Here is a 16928-nt window from a genome sequence, read left to right on the forward strand (position 1 = left end):
ATCACTGTGAACTCAGTGGGGTTGGGGCTCTCCCTGGGGGAGCAATGGGGTGGGGGCTCTGGGAGTGCAGTGTGATTCTCTGGAGTTGGGGTCTCTCTGGGGGTGCAGTAGGAGTGGGGCCCTGGGGTGCAGGCGCAGGGGGGTGTCTCCGGTTCCGGGTCCCTCCCGGGGTGCTGCGGCTGCTCGCCGATCCCGCCCTCCCTGCGGCTCGGCTCGCGAGCCTGTCCCTAAAAGGTGCTCGGCGGCGGCGGGGGAGGGTCCGGGTCCCGCGGCTCCTCCCGTCCCCTCCCCGGCTTTTAGGCGCGGCGGCAGCGCCCGGGCCCAGAGCCCGCTCCGCCGGCCCGGCTCAGCCCCGCTCCCGGCCCCGCTCAGCCCCGCTCCAGCCCGGTCTCCGCCCCGCGCCGCAGCCATGGACGCCATCAAGAAGAAGATGCAGATGCTGAAGCTGGACAAGGAGAACGCGATCGACCGCGCCGCAGCAGGCGGAGGCGGACAAGAAGCAGGCGGAGGATCGCTGCAAGCAGGTGAGGGGGGTGTCCAGAAGCGCCCTGCCAGCGCCCCCCCGTGTCCCCAGGAATCTCCCCTGCCAGCGCCCCCCCCCCCCCGAGTCCCCAGGAATCCCTCTTGCCCAGCGCCCCCCCAAGTTCCCAGGCAGTCCCCCTTGCGCCCCCCCCCAAGTCCCCAGGAAACTCCCTGCCCAGCGCCCCCCCCAAGTTCCCAGAATCCCCCCTGCCCAGCGCCTCCCCAAGTTCCCAGGCAGTCCCCTGCCGGTGCCCCCCAGTCCCAGGAAAGCCCCTGCCAGGGCCCCCCGAGTCCCCAGGAATCCCCCCTGCCCAGCGCCCCCCCAAGTTCCCAGGCAGTCCCCCTTGCGCGCCCCCCCCGGAAGTCCCCTGCCAGCGCCTCCCCAGTCCCCAGGAAGCCCCCCCACCCAGTGGCCCCCCAAGTCCCAGGCAGTCACCCTTGCGCCCCCCCCAAGTCCCAGGAAGCTCCCTGCCCGGTGGCCCTCCAAGTCCCCAGGCAGACCCGGGACCCCCAGAGAACCCCAAGTCCCTGGGCATCAACCTTAGCAGGGCCCCTCCCAGCACCCCTGGCCATAACCCCCCCACCAAGTCCCCAGGCAGCCCTAAAACACTCTCCTGAGTTCCCAGGCTCCCCAGCCCACCTACACCTGGGCACAGCCTCTCTGATCCTTAGGCAGCCACCCCTCAGTTCCCACCCTAAGTCCAGGGGAAGCCCCCCATCACCACCTCGGACCCCCCCTCAGTGCCTTCACCAGCAGCCCCTCTAGTTTTCTAGCAGCCCGCTGCCCAGCCCCCCCCCACCCCCAGCTGGGATTAACCCTGCCCAGTATCCCCATCCAGTGACAGATTAAGCAGGGTGAGGACCGATACCCCCATCCCTCAGGGCTCCTCCCCCTTAGACTCCCATTGAAGGGTGAGGACCAAGTGTGGGGTCACTGCACACTGTTGGGGACCATTCCAGGGACCCCAGTTCCATCCCTGACCAGGTACCACATTAGGCCCTCCTGGAGCTAGACTTGTAGGGGGCTCATTGCAAACAGGCATCCTGGCCCCCCCTGCTCATCCAGGGGGTAGGGACTGTCTCTGCTCCACCCCCCTTGGACACTGCCTGTCTCAGCAGCTCAGGCCCTTGGGATGGAGCCAGAATCTCGGGCTGAGACTGGGGTTCTCCCTCCACGCAGCGGGTTCACCAGAAATGTGGGGCGAGAACGTCACTCTCCCGCATCTGTGCCCAGGACTGGGGAGAGGCTTCTCTGGGCCCCTGGTCCTTGGACCAAGGAGCCTTTTCTGGGAGCCACCCTCTCTGGAGACTCTTCCCAGCACTGTCCCGCTGGCCTCGAGTTCCAGGAACCAAGCTCTGTGTCTGCGCCAGTCCTGGGCCAGCCGCTCTGGGACACCCCCCAAGTTCGCCTTGCCACTTGCCTGTTACCTAGCATGCTGCCTGGCTCCTGCCGAACCTTGTCCGGGCCCCTAAGCCCCCGCTCTGATCTCCCTTCCCAGCTGGAGGAGGAGCAGCAGGCCCTGCAGAAGAAGCTGAAGGGCACTGAGGATGAGGTGGATAAGTACTCCGAGTCCGTCAAAGAGGCCCAGGAGAAGCTGGAGCAGGCGGAGAAGAAGGCAGCAGATGTATGTACCCACTGCCAGCCCCTCCCCATGAGACGGGAGAAGCATCTCATGTGGGAGGGGTGGGGGCCCTGTCACTGGGGGTTAAGGGGTGGGAGCCTCATTGGGAAACCTCTCCTGGTGGAAGCAGTCGAAATCCCATCACTTGGGACACTTACACTAAGCTGCACTAAACACTATAAAATGGACAATAGGGGCCTGACCCTGGAGTGGGAGGTGCAGCCCAATGGGAGGAATGGGGCAAGAGGTGTGTAGTCTGTTGAGGGAGGAGGCGAGGGTGGGTGCAGTCTGACAGGGGGCGGAGGAGGGGAGACAGTTTGGGGTGCAGTCTAGCAGGTGACGGAGGATGGGGAGACAGTTTGGGGTGCAGTCTAGCGGGTGACGGAGGACGGGGAGACAGGTTGGGGTGCAGTCTGGCGGGCGATGGAGGACGGGGAGATAGGTTGAGGTGCAGTCCGAAGGCGATGGAAGACGGGGAGACAGGTTCGGGTGCAGTCCGAAGGCAATGGAAGAGGGAGACAGGTTGGGGTGCAGTCTGACAGAGGATGGGGAGACAGGTTGAGGTGCAGTCCGATGGTGATGGAGGACGGGGAGACAGGTTGGGGTGCAGTCCAAAGGCGATGGAAGACGGGGAGACAGGTTGGGGTGCAGTCTGACAGAGGACAGGGAGACAGGTTGAGGTGCAGTCCGAAGGTGATGGAGGACGGGGAGACAGGTTGGGGTGCAGTCTGGTGGGGCGACGGATAGGGAGACAGTTTGGGGTACAGTCTGGGGGCAACGGAGGCCGGGGAGATAGGTTGAGGTGCAGTCCGAAGGCGATGGAAGACGGGGAGACAGGTTGGGGTGCAGTCTGACAGAGGTCGAGGAGACAGGTTGAGGTGCAGTCTGGCCGCAACGGAGGACAAGGAGACAGTTTAGGGTGCAGTCTGGCGGGCAACGGAGGACGAGGAGATAGGTTGAGGTGCAGTCCGGCGATGGAGGACGGGGAGACAGTGTGAGGTGCAGTCCGGTGGCGACGGAGGACGGGGAGACAGTTTGGGGTGCAGTCTGGCGGGTGATGGAGGACGGGGAGATAGGTTGGGGTGCAGTCTGGGCAACAGAGGACGGGGAGACAGTTTGGGGTGCAGTCCGGTGGCGACAAAGGGGGGAGATAGGTTGAGGTGCAGTCCGAAGGCGATGGAAGATGGGGAGACAGGTTGGGGTGCAGTCTGACAGAGGATGGGGAGACAGGTTGAGGTGCAGTCCGGCCGCGACGGAGGACGAGGAGACAGTTTGGGGAACAGCCTGGCGGGCGATAGGGAGGTAAGGGCACAGTCAGGAGAGGGAAGGGGATGCAGTTTGAGGGGAGGCAGTGAGCTCTGACCTGCGGGAGGTGAGAAGCTGTTTGGAGTTTGCTCTTGGATGGAGGGCTTTGCTGACAACACTAGACACCTGGAGCTCTGCAGGCCCCAGAGCAGCTCTGCTGTTTCAGCGGACTGGACCCACCTCTCTAGCAGTGATAGGGCCCTGCCAGGACTGGAGCTGTCACTGCACCAGCCAATATTGAGTATCTTCAAATGGGCCATTGGATCTGCTGGGCACAGACCAGCTCATCGGCCTCCCATAACATTCAGACATCAAGAGAAATTCCAGGGTGTTTGATAGCCTGTTCTGGGAAAGCCGAGGAGAGCAGGGAGCCAAGGGCAGGGAGCAGGCACAGCAGGTGTCTGTGCGTCTGAAAGAAACCTGGGCCAGGGAGGCTGGGGGAGGCAGGAGGGTGGCTGGCTGGCTGGAAGGAAGGAGGTTGTAGCTGTGCTTGGGAAAATCCTTTTCCTCCAGGAGCTCCAGGAGCCTCAGGACAGGCCTGGAGTGGTTTTCTCTCTCTCCTGAGACAGTGGCTCCTGCCTGGAGGAAGACGTTGTGTCCGGGCAGGGCACAGTGAGGAACAGCTGTGTGCAGCCCCCGGCTGCTCCAGGGAGTGGAATGGGGTGTAGTGACCCACTGTACCACCCAGGGTATTTGACACCCTATAAATAAATCCTCCTTTCCATAGCCAGCCCTTCTTTGATGAAAACCACCCCGGAGAAGTGGAGGAGAAGCTGAAGGGAGCCATCTGGAGCACAGCCAGTGGGGGGAGGGCCAAGCTTTTTAGGATCAAGAGCAAAAATTCAATCCCAGCTGGCCTGTGGAGCTAAATGGGGGAGATGTGTCAAATCTCTGAGGTAGCCACCAAGGACAGGGGAGTCCAGACAAGGACAAGGCTGTGGGACTGTGATACGTCCCCTCCCCCACTCCCTGGGGCAGCAAAACATGGTTGAGTTCAGGACCCTACCATCCCACAAACGTATTGATAGTCCAGTAGAGCCCCTAGTCAGGATCAGGGCCCACTGTGCGGGGCTCTGCGTAAACACACCTTGCCTCGGAGCTTACAATGCCAGCGCTCAAGTGTCCTGCACCCCCTCCTGTCACTCAAGCCAGCACCAGCTGGCACAGTCCGTGCAGGCCAGGCACTGGTGCTAGTTCTCCGGGAGGGCTGCAGGGGGGTGGCCTAGTGGCCCCATTCTCAGTGAGTGCTCCAGGTGTAAAGGCGATGTGGAGCGAGTCTGCCTCCTCCCTGTTCTCTGGCTGCCCTGGCTACTCTGCTCTAGCTCTGGGACGTGTCTGCTCCATTTGGAGCGTGAGCCAAACCCTGCATCGGAGTCCAGCATAACTGGGGGCGAAATCTGCAGCCAGGCGCTTGAGACAAGGAGAAGCTCCTCTTGGCCTCAGCCTCTTTACCCTGAGGCAGCTGCCCTGGGGTTCTGGGGTGAGATCCTGGGCCCATTGAATCCATGGGAGTTTTGCCATTGATTTCCTCAGAGCCTAGAGTTCACCCTGGTGACTCTTGGCAGAGGCTCCCCTGGGCTTTGGGCAGCCAGAGCCAGGCTGTGCAGCATTGAAGGACTGGAAAACCTGCCTGCAGGTGCTCAATCTGCTTAGCTTAAAGGGAAAGTTATGGGGTGCCTGATCCCCGCATGTAACAAATATTTGATAATGGGCTTGTCCGGCTCTAGCAGACAAAGATCTAACCCGACCCAAAGGCTGGCAGCTGAAATGAGACAGGTTCGGACTAGAACTAAGATGGAGATTGCGCACAGTGACAGTCGCTAACCATTGGAACAGCTGACCTAGGGTCGAGGCGGCTTCTCCATTCCTGGCAGTTTTTACATCAAGACACGATGTTGCTCTGCTGTAGTTCCAATAGGAATTAATGCAGGGCAGTTCTCCGGCCTGGGTTACACAGAGGGGCAGATTCGGTGACAGGGGACCCTTCTGACCTGAAACTCTAGGAGTCTATTAATCAGTTGTTCTTCTCGCGGAGAAGTGGGAGGGGGCCTCTGGGACATGGGTCTGCCTGGGGCCTGGTGCTTCTCTGAATGCTGATTTAGTTAAGCCAGTGAAGAAACAAGTGCACAGACACTCTGGTTCCAAACAGGCTTGTTTCAGTTCGCCTGACATAGATTAAGAGCAGTTTTAAAGTAAGTCTCCACTACATAAAGCCCTACGACAGCGCGTCTCAAACCTAGACCTACAGACTCAGGGTCCTGAGGCTTGCAGCACGTGTAGCCGTTCCCCCTGAGGCTGGAGCCTGGACTCTGAGCGCTACCGCTCTCGCCAGGTTTCAGAGCCCAAACTTCGGGCCGAGCGGGAACGTCTACACTGCCATTTGAGTGCCGTAGCATGAGCCCCGTGAGCCAGAGCTGTGCTCCAGGGCTCTGAGATTTCCCGCTGCAGGGTTTCGGGGGGGGAGTTTCTCTGTAGATGTGGCCTAAGTGTCCACAGAGGGGATAGCATGCTTTAACTGAAGTGGTGCAAATTTGCATGTAGATTACCCCGTGGTGTGGACTAGCGTGGAGTGCAAATGGCTGAGGGTCCAACTGAGCTGCAGATGGGTGGCAGTGGAAAGGAGATGGCCCTGGGGGAAGTCAGAGGCCTGGGTGGATGCGGAGTTCGCAGTGTAGTTGGCAGTGTGATGTGCAGTGCACGCTCCCGGGGGGATGAATCCCTCGTTATGTGGCTCTGATTTGTGTCCCCCCTGGCATATTGTGCTCAGTGCTGGCAAACTGGAGGGAGCTCTGAGAAGAGTAACAGAAAGGCTTGAGGGGGGCTGGACAAACCTACCTAGTTTGACAATGGGGGTAGGGGGAGTCCTGCGACCTCTCTCCACATATCTGAGAGATGTGGCCTCCCAGGAGGGAGGGGAATTGCTCGGGGACCTGAGGGAGAGACCAGGAGGAATGGGATCCCATTCAGAAAAGGAAAAATAGAAAGAAATGTTGGGAAAAACTTGCTGGGAGTGAGCTGAAGAGTGGAGGCCCTGTGGTGATGGGTGCTCGAGATGGACCATCTGCTCAGGACTGGCCAGAACCCTGGACAATGAAGTGCAGGGACCAAACCTGCCTGAAAGGATGTCTCTCTGTGAGCCCCTGAGGAGCTCTGTTCTGGGGGAGCCCCATTCCAGGGGAGGACCCTGTTCTGTGGCTGCTGGAGCTTGTTTCCAGGATCTCTCATTGCCTAATCGCCAGCGAGTGAATCCCAGGGCAGGACGGTGCTAGGAGCTGGGGAGGCCGATGCAACAGGAGCTGGAGGACACCTGGGAAAGGAGGAGAATAAAACCCCAGGCTGAGAATCCAGGAGCCAGAGGAGCCAGCGTCTCCAGAGATGGAGAGATGCCATTCCTGTGAGTCTAGCAGGGCAAGACAGGAGCAACTGAGCCATGCAGGGCTGCTCCCAGCTCCCTGGGCCCTGATAGAGAGGCAGCTGCTCTCTGTAGAAATATCAAAAAAATACATTAAAATAACTAACCCTCTCTAGTGCTCATCTGGGGACAACGGGAATGTGCCCCTGGCCCACAGCCTGAGCTGACAAGCCTGGGAGACGGGAGTGTGGCTTGCTTGCAGATGGGCTGCAACATGCTAAGTAACATGGGTCCATGCTAACGGGTGTTAATGTGAGCCCCGTCCCACACAGCCTGCCAAGGGGTGTCAGCTTCCAGCATAAAGCTAAGTGTGGCAGGCTCAGGGATTCACAGGTCCTTGCAATCCCAACAGTGGGGTGTGTCAGAGCTCAGTGTAGGGGTGCTCGCCATGGGGGGGAGGGCTGCCTGGCTTCTCCAGTGCCAGCCTCTCCCAGCAGAAGGCGCTGTGGGTGCAGGGCGGAGCACTGATTCATAGGTTTTGTAGGCTGACCTCCTGCATAGCATGGGCCAGGGAACCTCACCCAGTGACTCTGGCCGTGGAGGGAATTATTCTTGCCTGCTCTGTAATTAACACTGCGAGCCCAGTAACCTGCAGTGGAACTGGCTGTGTAGGAGGCACCCAGCTGCTGCACACTTCCCAGTTCCTGAGGCAGGAGCTGGTCTGGGTGCCCATAAGTGGGGTAGCAGCGGCTGGTGTGCGTCTCTGGGGCATGCAGGGAGAGTGCTGGATTCCAGGACTGTGATCCTGAAAGCTCCCTGGGAGGCTGTGACAGGATCCGCCCCAGCCCACCTCCTAGTCCAGACTTTGCTCTTATTTGGTGATTCCCTGAGCCAGTGGGAGGGAGCTGGCTGGCGGCCCAGGGTGTGGCTAGAGCAGAGGCCACTTAGCAGAGCAACTGCTGAAGGAACTGTCTCTCCGGCCCCTGAACCTGCCCCATTCCTGGCAGCTGGGGCCTGACTCCCTGCCCTGCCCTGTGGCTGGTGTGGAAGTGCTATGCTGCAGCTAGGCTCTGCACAGGCCTTGCCTTCATTGCTGAGGACGGGGGTGACAATGCGTGAGCTAGCCTGCTGTAAAGCCAGAGTGAGTGAAGCCAAGGCTCTGTGGCCGTACCCTGAGGTAAATGAGCCGAGCTCAGCCCCAGGCAGGGTACAGTGCAGCCGGGACAGCCGACCTGCCTTAGTTACCCTGCAAGGAAAACAGACTTCTCAGCAGTGGAGACATGGGCCCTGCTGGGGTCCCTCAGCTGTTGCATATGGAGCCAGGAATCCCTGTGCTGGCTGTGCTCTTTAAATGCAGGCGTGAAGTGCAGCCAGTGCTGCCTGCTGTCTGTCACTGCTCATTAAGGAGGGACTGAGGGTCCCCTTGTAACGGATCAGACCATGTCCCAGAGCATGGGACACCAGGGCATAGCCCCGACACCAGATAGCGTCCGTGTTGCATTCCAAGACAAGCAGGGATGAAGATAGCAAGTGTGTCTGAGCACTGGGGAGTTGCGTGTGTGATTCCTTATATCCAGTGCAGAGTAGAGACCAAGGCTGCAGACATGAAATCATCAGATCTGTCTGAGGGGCTTGTAGATCCCAGGAATGGGATGGATGGTGTCAGGACCTGGGGGCTTATCTACATCACAAAGTTGCAGCGCTGGTGAGGGGGTTACAGCGCTGCAACTTAGGAGGTGTACACATCTGCAGGGCATCACCAGCGCTGCAACTCCCTGTTTGCAGCGCTGGCCGTATCCCGTTTTGTCTCGGGTGTAGAGGATCCAGCGCTGGTGATCCAGCGCTGGTAATCAAGTGTAGACACTTACCAGCGCTTTTCTTGACCTCCATGGAATAAGCAGGTATCCCAGCATACCTGAGGAAGCCTCTGGTAATCAAGCTGGTCTCCTTCCCCGCGGTTTGCTCCGGTGTTCTCCGAATCCCCCCCCAAGCGGGTCTCCTTCCCAGCGGTTTGCAGGGGGTTCGGGGAACGCGAGAGCAAACCGCGGGGAAGCAGGTCTCCTTCCCTGGTTTGCTCTCGCGTTCCCCGAACCCCTGTGCAAGTAGGTCTCCTTCCCTGCACCCCCGAGCAAGCAGGTCTCCTTCCCCGCCTTTTGCAGGGGGGTTCGGGGAACGCGAGAGCAAACCGCGGGGAAGGAGATCTGCTTGCTCGGGGGTTTGGGGAACGCGAGAGCAAACCGTGGGGAAGGCGATCTGCTTGCTCGGGGGTTCGGGGAACGCGAGAGCAAACCGCGGGGAAGGAGATCTGCTGCTCGGGGGTTCGGGGAACGCGAGAGCAAACCGCGGGGAAGCAGGTCTCCTTTCCCGGTTTGCTCTCGCGTTCCCCGAACCCCGTGCAGTAGGTCTCCTTCCCCGCACCCCCAAGCAAGCAGGTCTCCTTCCCCGCCGTTTGCAGGGGGGTTCGGGGAATGCGAGAGCAAACCGCGGGGAAGGAGATCTGCTTGCTCGGGGGTTCGGGGAACACTGGAGCAAAAACCGGGAAGGAGACCAGCTTTCCCGCGGTTTGCTCTGCGTTCCCCGAACCCCCCTTGAAGCCGCCCAACAGCGCTGCAGTATGGCCACATCTAACACCACTTGCAGCGCTGGTTGCTGTAAGTGTGGCCACTCTGCAGCGCTGGCCCTATACAGCTGTACTAATACAGCTGTAACAACCAGCGCTACAAAATTGTAGATGTAGACATACCCTGGGGCTTGGAGACTCTTTCCCATGGAGATGCGCTCCGAGCACAGGCAGAAGCTCAAGTCGTTCATATCTGGCGGCTGACCCTAAAGGCCCAGCTGTGCTCTAGCATTCATGGCATGCAGCAGGCTGTCCATGGTTCACACCTGCATGCCCTGTGGTTCCTGCCTGTCACTGGATTCTGCCGCCATTGTTCAATCTGTGCAGAGATGCTGAAATAGTTCTGGAACCTGGGGCAAATGGGGTTTAAAACTCCCAGACCCCCTTCCCTTCCACTGGTGTTTGGAGCAGCCATGCATCTTGCTCCGGCTCTTGGACTGGACACACTGCAGCCTGCCAGCTCCATCCAAGGGGGCACAGCTCCAGAGAAATGGTTGTGAGGTGTCTGTGAGAACCCCAATGGGGCTGCAGTCAGCAGCCCCTCTCATGGCTAAGGGCAGAGCCCCTGGTCGGATGGGGAGGCTCTGCAATGATTTCCTAGGGCCCATGAGGACCCTCCAGGCCAGAGATGACTGGGTGACTCCTGCATTCAGCCCCTCGCTTGTGGGCGAGCTAGAGACCTTTCAGAAAGATACTAGCGATAGTCTCCTGCATGAGGGGAAGGAGGTGCTGCTTCTGCCAGGAGCTGCCTTGTTCTGCTCCTCGGCCTTCATTCCAGCCCCCACACCCCCGCCTGGGCTTCGTTTCTCTCTTACACGTCACAAACCCTGACTCATGAACATACGTTTATGGGAAACTTTGTTCTTGCCACTTCTCTGCTCCCCCTTCCTGCACCCCCAGGGACTCAGTGTTGTGTGCAGGACCCACCAGGGGCAGGACAGAGCCCTCCCAATTCCCCAGCCCCCTGGCTCCATGGAGCGCAGAAGTAGGGTCCAGAAGCCATGCCCATGGCTACAGCAGTGGCAATGCAAAAAGGGGCCTCTCTGCTGAGCCCCACCTGAAAGAGATAGAGCAAACCCTACAGGCCAGCCGCTGCTGGGGCACTCTCTCTGGGCTCTGCAGGCCAGGGACACACAGGTACCCAGAGCACCGCAGCAATGCTCCCTGGGCCTGGGGAGGGGGAGGGCTGGTTCCCGGGGAGGGAGGGGAGCCCTAGCTGCAGTGGGAAAAGCAGCTTGGATGCCTGGTGCTGCCTCTTTAAGAGGAGGGAAGTGTGCAAGCCTGACACTCGTTTCCTGAGGAGGAGATGCAGGAGAGGGGGAGGAGGAGCAGGAAAGGGGATGAAGGCGGGGAGGGGAGAGTTCGCATCCTGAGCTCTCCTGCTGGCTTGGGAGTGGCAGTCCCACAAAGGGCTGAAGCGGAGCTGTCACCGGCAGAGCCAGTGACCGGGGAGCTGGGCTGGGCACAGAGCTGGCTAGGGACAGCCAGCAGGACCCAGTGGGTGGAACCAGGCTGCATTGGGCTCGCCCCAGACCCTGCCCCAGGCAAGTCCTGCTCAGGTCCCCAAGCAGCACCCTCAGGCCTCGTTCCTTGGGCGTGCCCTGGGGTGGAAGATGGCTGGGAGCACCTCCATTGATGCGGTGAAGAAGAAGATCCAGAGCCTGCAGCAGGTGGCGGACGAGGCAGAGGAGCGTGCAGAGCATCTGCAGAGGGAGGTGGATGCTGAGAGACAGGCCAGGGAGCGGGTAAGGTGGTCCAGGGCTTGAAAGTCCCAGCCAGGTCCTCCTAATGCCCTTCCTGCCCTACTCCCCCAGGGGCCTGGGTGCCAGCCTGGGTTTGACATCCCCTCCGTTCCCCGTGGATGTCAGGGCCTGGCAGGCCCAGTCAGCTCCACCCCAAGCTGGGCTTACCTTGCACCCTGCTTGCCTGATGCTGGACTCCCCATCTAAGGAGCTTCTCCTAACACTCACACCCCATCTGGCCCTGTCCCAGCCTCCCACCACCTGGGGGTCTGGGATGCACCAGTGAGGGGCCGGGATGTAGGCTGCTGGGGGGCGGGGCACAGACGGGGTCATGGATGCAGCTGGGGAAAGGTTGGGATTGCGGGGAGGGGTCTGGGAAGTAGCTGGGAGATGGGGCCTGGTGCTGTGGTTCAGGCCTGGGGGTTACACAGAGGTGGGGGTAGGGGGATTTTTCCCATGGTAACGGGCCAGAGCAGGCTGGTCCCAGGTCTGTGGTGTAGTAGGTGGGTATCTGGTGCCTGTCCCTATGGTGATGCCAGGGCAGCACAACAGCCGAGAATGACCCAAGCACCAGACTCGTGGCACTCTGGAAAGCCCAGCCCCATCCATGCGCCCCCTGACCTGGCTGTGGCTGTCTGTGGGTTCAGCAAGCCCTGTGTGGCTCAGTTTCTCTGTCCACCTACCGGCTGCGCCTGCATCTCGGAAGGACAGTGGCCAGACCCAGCTGGGAAAGTGCCCCCCAGCAGGGATGAAGCCCTTCTTGCACTCTGGGTGCTTCTGGGGTCCCCATCACCGTGGTGTCAGTTTCAGGCCTACTGCTGGTTGCCCCAACTGACCATCTTGGCGGACTGGGTGCCCATTCCGGCAGCTTTGACTCATGGCCTGGGCCTTGCAGCCGCGTGCTCCCCCGTCAGTTGCTGGGCCCCAAGTCCAGAAGTGGCCATGCTCTGGGTCTGGTTGGAGGTGCAGTGGATTCTCTGTCGGGGAGGGAACATCTCCTGCTCCAGGCTGAAGCTGCAGCCTCTGCTGTCCTGGCCCACAGGATGCAAAGCTGTGTCCCCGTCTATCCCTCCCCCCTCTGGGCTCACTGTGGCTTCCCCTTGCCCTCGTGCAGAGGAGGCGAGGGGAAGTGCCAGAGGCACTGCTGGCGGGAGTAGGGGATGGATGATTGGCAATGATGTAGGAAGGGTGCAGGAGCAGCGGTACAGCTGAAGGGAGCTGCCTTCTCCTGTGCCGCCCTGATTAACCCAAGCTGACCTGACTGGGTCTCGGTGTTGACTGCCTCCCCCGAGAAGGGCTCCCAGAGTTCAGGACAGCCCAAGGGACAGTCCCACTGTGCTCCCTGGCAAAGTCACAGCGAGTCACTCGAGCAGGGATTCGAGAGGCCCTGTGAGCTGGCTCATTACACTGTGGGGTGGGGACAGGCAGTGGGCAGTGCTGGGCTGCCTAAGGGAGGAAAGGGGCAGGCAGCTCTGAAAGCCTGTTGGGCTGGATCTGGCCTGGGAAGCCGTCCCAGGATGCTGGTGTAACTACCTGATCCAGCCCTGAGTCGGGTGGGAGTCGACCAGTTCCAGCAGCACGTGATTCCATCCACAGCCCTGTGCTTAACCCAGATCAGTTAGGCCTCGTCCCTGGGAATGGCGTTAGGCTTGGTTGCCAGCTCTGTCCCTTCACAGCAATGGGCAGATCAGCTGCCCCTGCAGGTTCTCCCAGCAGCCTTCGACTCCACTGCCTCCTCCGTGCTGCAGACTCAGCTGTAGGGACAAGCCCTGGGGGAAGGGGTTAGCTTGCAACTGGTTCTGCTCAGAAAGACCCCCCCAGGGATCCAAAAGCAGCTAGCCTAGGCCCCAGTGATCTCAGAGGCCCCCTCTCTGCCATAGGCCACCTGTGTTCAGCAGGAAAACTCAGGCTGCCTGTCCCCAGGGTGGGACTTGCAGGAGGGGTGTCGGCCATTCTCAGGGTGTTGTCCTTGCCTCTGGGATTCTCACCACTGGAAATATGTCTGGCCAAGCCTGGTCGCTTCCAGAGCAGACTGTGAGACACAGGTGTCCAGGCCTCTGCTGGCCGGAGCCCCGGGAGCTCTCTCCCTAGCCCCACCCTGTAAGGGTAGTAGCTGAGTGCTGCAGGGCGTGGGCGGAAAAGGTGCTCCATTTGTAATGTGCACCTGGATGCCAGAGCAACAGGTGCCTCAAATACTTTCCATGGTATCCCCACTGCTGGGGAGAGGAGGGCTTCCTGCCAGGAGAGGGGTTAGACTCAGGCCTTGGCTACACTGGCACTTTACAGTGATGCAACTTTCTCACTCGGGGTGTGAAAAAACAGCCCCTGAGCGCAGCAAGTTACAGTGCTGCAAAGCGCCAGTGAAAACGCTGCCCCAGCACTGGCAGCACGGCTCCCAGCGCTGTGAGCTAATACCCACGGGGAGGTGGAGTACCTGCAGCGCTGGGAGAGCTCTCTCCCAGCACTGCTGCTGCAACCACACTTGCAATTCAAAGCACTGCTGCGGGAGCGCTCCCGCGGCAGCTCTGTACGGCTCTAAGTGTAGCCATCCCTCAGACAGTCAGAGATGTGGGGACCCAAAGAGGCCATTATGAGCATCCAGTTTCACTCCCTTCATAGCACAGGCCAGAGAATGTCAGCCAGTGATTGCCACCTCCAGCCCACCCCTTCCAGTGAGCGGGTCTGGGGGAGAGCACCCACTGAACCCTTACTGTTAAAAACCGCAGCTTAGTTCTAGTCTGAATGTGTCTTGTTTCAGCTTCCAGCTGGCTCTCCCTCTGCCTTTGTCTGCTAGGTGAAGGAGCCCTGTGCTACCAGACAGCCCTGCCCTGTCTAGGTAGCTGTAGACTATTGTCAAGTCACCTCTTGACTTTCTCTTCGATTTGAGCTTCTTCAGTCTCTTGCTGTTGGGCTAGCTTTCCTAACCCCGCATCATCCTTGTAGCTTGTTCTGAACCCTTCCTGTTTGTCAGCACAGTGTGATCCCCGAAACTGGCCATGGTATCCAGGAATGATCTCGCTAATGCCATCTTCCTATTCCCTTTGCTAGCCCTTGCTTATACATCCAGGGATTGCTGTAGCCTTTTTTGCCACAGCATCACATGAGCTTGTATTCCCAGAGAAAGTCTGGCTAATCAGGAGTCTGGCCTGCTTCAGGCCGTACCACAGAGGCCTTCTTCAGGAAAGCTGCTCTGCCGTAAATAACACGAGGAAGAGAGGAGAAAGCCCTATACGTGGGTATCTCGGGCAGAGAGAGCCCAATAGGTGGATTATGAGTATCTCGGGCAGCGCCCCCCTGGGAACTTCACATGCAGGACTGGGCCTTGCTGATCCAATCTGACTCTAGGAGGATTTCAGCCTGGGCAGGGGAGGGCATTCCCTGGCTGGGTGCGGCTGGGCTACAGGCTGTTTGCCTGGGGTGGCACTAGCAGGCCCAAGCGCTCCTGTTTCTGGCTGGAGCGTGTACCTGAGGCTGGGTGGAGCAGACTCTGCCAGGAGCTTCCTGGGCAGGGCGCCCTGCAGGGAGCTTTCCTATTGTTCCCACAGCCCCAGACCCGCTCACTCTTTGGTGCTCATTGGCTGCAGGGAAAGCCGGGCCACCCTGCCCCGTAACCTGATCTCCACGAGAGAGCCAGGCCGTCACTCCAGCGCTGGGCCTGGCTGAGGTCCAGGAACCAGCGGAAACTCTCCATAGAGCAGTTGCGCTGCGTGGCTTCCTGCCCTGACTCCAGGAGGGAAGGGACCTGAGACCTCAGTGTGGAAGGGCCAGGTCCTGGCTTGCATGTCCCAAGGGCTGAACCTGGCCAGGTGGTGGGGGGGCCGGGGGTTGTCTCCTCTGATCTCCCTACTAGTGTGTGCTAAGCCCTGCCCCATTCCCAGCTTCCTCTGCTCTACTGACCAGGCTGCAGGGAAACCCTGTGTTGGGGATGAGCATGGCCGGAGGGGAAGGGGGCCCCAGCAGGGAGAAGGGGGCTCTGCCCACCCCCATATCTCTGTAACCAACATAGGCCAAGGACATTATTGCAGGCCCTGTGGGGTCAGGTAGCTTTCTGCAGCCTGGCTAACGCCTTCTGCTGGTGCTGGGGAGACCCCACAGGAATCACATCACTGCTGTGCCTTGTGCCTGGCAGGGATGGTTCCTTGGGAGCTCTCCCAGCCTTGTGGCATGATGTGGAGCCAGTGAACCCAGCCCGCACCCCGGCATGGCAGCACAGTGCTCCATGGGGTGAGGGTTGGGGGAGGAGAGCAGCCCAATGTGTGCTTCCTGGGGCCTTCTGCCCAAAGTCCCTTCGAAAGCCAAGCTCAGCCCCTTTCCCTGCTGTCTTGGTGTCTGGCCTGGGAGGAGATGGCACTGCGGAATTACATCCAGCGAAGGGCAGGTCTGGGTCTGACTGTAACTGGGGAGGGGGCAAGGGTCCTGGAGGGTTTGTCCGTCCCTGAGGGCAGGGCTGCTGAAACACTTTGCATCCTGTGGGTGCTGAGAGCCATTGGACCAAACTGTAATCCTGTAGGATGGCAACCACTTCAAGCCGGGGGTGCAGCCCTCCCAGCCCTAGTTCTGGCACCCCTGCCTGGGGGAGGGGGGTTTCCCACGGGTGTGGGAGGTCAGGAAAGGGGATGTAGGGCAGGGTCATGATGGCATGAGGGGGTGTCCCTAACTCTGCAGGCTCACCCCTGTTCTGTGTGATCTGCTTTCTGGGGCCGGGTGCACAGATCCCAGCCTCCTGGGCAGGGCACTCATTAGCCAGACAATGCTGGGGTGAGGGTGCCTGGTGGCCTGTGCCCTGCCGGGTGCTGAGTAGGCTGGGCAGGGCCCTGGCCCTGCTCTCAGCACTGAGCCACACTCTGCTCTCCCCCGCACCCCGCAGAGAGTTCAGCCCTTGGGGACTGCTGCACCCGCTGGAGGCATTTCTGGGACTGAGGTCAGGCCTGCGAGAGCAGGAGCAATGCGAGAATTGCCAATGGAAAGGAAAGCTGGTCAGATGCTGTGGGGAGGGGAGGGTGGTATGGGGCTGGGGGAGCTGGCATATGGCATGGGAGGCTGGTGTGGGGCTGGGGGAGCTGACATGGGGCCGACGGGGGTCTGTCTCCCAGTCCACAACTCCGGCTCCCGCTGCATGGAAGTGCCTGCAGTCCCCACACCCCCTGCCAAGAGCTCTCTCTGGCGTCTCTTCCTCTATCCGCCCTCTCCCCGCCTCTGGTCTCATCCCTCTCCCCGCCCCCCCTTTCCCCAGTGTCCTCTGCCCTGGCTCGCCTACCCCCCTTCCCTTCGCCCCAGGGAACCCAGCCCTGTGGGGAAGGGGTGGTGCTTGGAGCCTGGGAACACACTGGTTTCTGGCTCTTGGGGCTCCTTGCAGCCTGGCCTTGGCCGCGGGCCAGCCCCATGGAGGCACTTTGCCGGATTCCTCCCCTGAGGACTGTAAATCAGGGAGGGCTCAGGCCTGGCCCAGTCTGTCCCCCCGGGCTGAGGAGGGGCCGGGAGAAGGTGCCAGCCAGAGTGGCTCCCTTTCCTTGTAACAGTGACTGGGGTCTCGGGGGTATCCACAGGCCCCCCATCGAGGTCCCCTCCCCAGCCTGGCCAGTGCTGCCTCCGCCCTGCTAGCTGGGTAGGGAGCCGGGGCGGGGAGGGGACCCCGCATGGACAGCCTGGCTGGCTTCGGTAAACAGGAAATCCACAAGTTGTTCCAATCTCCTTTTTGGGAGTGAGTCTGTGCTGGGCATTCCTGCTCCTTTACTCACCGCTCTGCAAACCCAGACGCTGGCCCG

At 60.5% G+C, this 16928-nt stretch overlaps 1 pseudogene; it reads left to right on the top strand.

The window, feature by feature from the left end:
- Nucleotides 1-337: 337 nt before the first annotated feature.
- Nucleotides 338-12923, top strand: LOC115654067 (annotated as a pseudogene).
- Nucleotides 12924-16928: the final 4005 nt, after the last annotated feature.

This window comes from Gopherus evgoodei, chromosome 6 (genome assembly GCF_007399415.2).
Source record: "Gopherus evgoodei ecotype Sinaloan lineage chromosome 6, rGopEvg1_v1.p, whole genome shotgun sequence".
In the NCBI taxonomy this organism is placed as follows: domain Eukaryota; kingdom Metazoa; phylum Chordata; order Testudines; family Testudinidae; genus Gopherus; species Gopherus evgoodei.